We start from the raw sequence: 2,992 nt of genomic DNA on the forward strand, positions 1-2,992 counted from the left end.
AAATACATTATTATTTTGCTAAATTCCAGTTAAGAAAAAGAAGCTAGATGCTTCACCTATATTAATAAAAGTATATTTTGGATCATATTTTACAAATACATGTGTAGAAACTGAAATATGTATTTCCTATGAGGAGACATTATTTAGTCATTGTCATAGGTATGTAATTGTGAAACATTTTAACAGTACAAATAGAAGTTTCAAGGCTGAGCACAGGAAAAGCATTACACTGTACAACAATGATACTGGTGTACTGCTACACAAGGTTTCTTAATGACTCAAATCAATCAGAGGTAGGATTTTATCAATGAATTGCCTGACATCCATCATTTCCTGCTGACAGGAACTGTGCCTCATGCCTTCATAGGTCTTAAAGGTTACACTGGCCAGATTTAGCAATGTGTTTAGTTTTTCCATAGTAAGAAAACCAAACATTAGTGGACCTAAGGGTTGCAATCTCCATGGCACTGGAGAATAGAAATATCCCTGTTAGCACCCCTTGTAAATGAAGTCCGAAGTGGAAGCCAGCAACTGAGTGCAGTGACACCCTCCAGTTTCTGCTATGTGGTAACAGCAGTATATAAATACGAAGTTGTTCCCTGAGAAATTACTTCCAAAATAATTCTGTTAGAGGGGATGACACTTGTCACTGCTTGATCTATCAAAGCCTTTACATTTTCTGCTGCCTGTTTAATTCCAGATTCATCCTCCTGTGAGTCTGATCAATGTCCAATATTATCAAACCAAGAAGGCATATCCATGTTTATATGTAATGTAACAGGCATAACAGGTGTATGCAAGCTGATACATTTGGTATGTGAACTTGTGACACCTGCAAAGGCTTCTGCCCATCCATTCCCAGTATCTCCCAATCCATGAAGGAAAATTACCACAGTGGCAGCCTTCTGGGCACAAGGCACAATGGCTAACAGTGGAGCAGACATGGTGTTACTGCACATACGTGTACACACTAAGCTAGCAGCATGTCGGAAGTGGAAGGGAGGAAGAGTGTTTGCCCTCAGCCCAATGGTCTGCCAGCAGTGAGTCTCTGGAGCCCTACTTGGCATGTGTCCAGTTGTGTGGGCACTAAGCCAAAGATAATAGACTTTAAGACAGAAACTGTTGGGTCCAGTGCTGTGGCATAGCTGGTAAGGCCACTGCCTGCAGCGCCAGCATCCCATGTAGGTGCTGGTTCATGTCCTGACTGCTCCACTTCTGATCCAGCTCTCTGCTATGGCCTTGGAAAATAGTAGAAGATGGCCCAAGTCCTTGAGCTCCTGCACCCATATAGGAGACCCAGAAGATGTTCCTGCTCCTGGTTTCAGATTGGCGCAGCTCCAGCCATTGCTGCCAATGGGGAGTGAACCAGCAGATGGAAGACCTCTTTCTCTGCCTCTCCTTCTCTCTTTGTGTAACTCTGACTTTCAAATAAATAAATAAATCTTTAAAAAGAATAAAGAAACTCAAAAGAGAGATATTTGGTCATTATGTAATACTGCAAAAAATCGATGAAATGAAGAAATAGTGTTTTGAAAAATAAATAAAATTCATACATCTCTGGTTTACCTAAACAAACAAGGGAGAAGACCAAAATTAACAAAATCAGAGATGAAAAAAATGATGTTGGGACCAGTCTGTGGCACAGTGGATAAAGACACTGCCTGAAGTGCTGGCATCCCATAGGGGTACTGGTTTAAGACCCAGATGCTCCACTTATGATCCAGCTTTTCACTGTGTCCTGGGAAAGCAGTAGAAGGTGGCCCAAGTCCTTGGGCCCCTCCACCTGCATGAGAGACTCATAACACTTTCCTGGCTCCTGGATTCAGATCAACAAAACTCCAGCCATTACAGCCAACTGGAGAGTGAACCAGCAATGGAAGGCTTCTCTTTATCTCTGCTTCTCCTTCTTTCTCTGTGTAATTCTTACTTTCAAGTAAATAAAAAAATCTTTTAAAAAAGGAAAAAAAAATGTTACAACAGGGACCACAGGAATAAAAAGAATCATCAGGAATTACTGCAAACAGCTATATGCCAACAGTTTGGAAAAATCTACAAGAAATGCATAGATTTCTAGAAGCATACAATCTATCAAAATTGAGTTACAAAGACACAGAAACTTAAACAGGCCAATAAGCAAGATGGAGACTGAATCAGTAATAAAGACCCTCCCAACAAAGAAAAGCCCAGGACCAGATGGCTTCACTGTAGAATCCACAAGACTTTTAAAGAAGAACTAATTCTAATTCTAATTCTAATTCTAATTCTAATTCTAATTCTAATTCTAATTCTGAAACTTCTACAACAACTGAAAGGGAAGGAATCCTCCCAAATTTCTACTATGAAGCCAACATCACCTTAAGTCAAAAACAAGAAAAAGATAAGCCAATATTCCTGATAAACACAGATACAGAAATCTTCTATAAAAGGTAAGCTAATCGAATCCAAAAACACATCAGAATCATCATTCACCTGGACCAAGTGGGATTTATCTCTGGTATGCAGGAATGTTTCAACATATGCAAATAAATAAATGCAGTACATCACATTAAGCTGAAAAATAAACCCATGATTATTTCAATACATTCGAAGAAAGCATTTGAGAAAATATATCATCATTATAAAATTCTTAAGCAAATTGGATATAGAGGAGTATTCATTTCTCAACACAATCAAGGAATTATAGACAAACCTATAGACAGCATTGTACTGAATGAAGAAAAGGCAGAAGCATTTCCACTGGGGTCCAGAACCAGAGAAGGATGCCCACTTTCACAAGTGCTATTCAATATAGTCCTGAATGTTTAACCAGAGCCACTAGGCAAAAAAGAAGAAAGAAATCAAAGATATATGATGTGTAAAGGAGAAAATCAAATTATCCTTGTTTGTAGATTTCATGATCTTATATATAAAGGAACCAAAAGACTTCACTGAAGAATATTGGAACTCATAAGAGAGTAAGTTGGTAAAGTTGCAGGTTATAAGAACAACACAC

The 2,992-nt window shown here is 38.6% G+C and overlaps 1 pseudogene; it reads right to left on the bottom strand.

Moving 5' to 3' along the window:
* Positions 1 to 270: 270 nt before the first annotated feature.
* Positions 271 to 959, bottom strand: LOC133754076 (acyl-protein thioesterase 1-like; annotated as a pseudogene).
* Positions 960 to 2,992: the final 2,033 nt, after the last annotated feature.

Source organism: Lepus europaeus, chromosome Y, assembly GCF_033115175.1.
Source record: "Lepus europaeus isolate LE1 chromosome Y, mLepTim1.pri, whole genome shotgun sequence".
Classification (NCBI taxonomy): domain Eukaryota; kingdom Metazoa; phylum Chordata; class Mammalia; order Lagomorpha; family Leporidae; genus Lepus; species Lepus europaeus.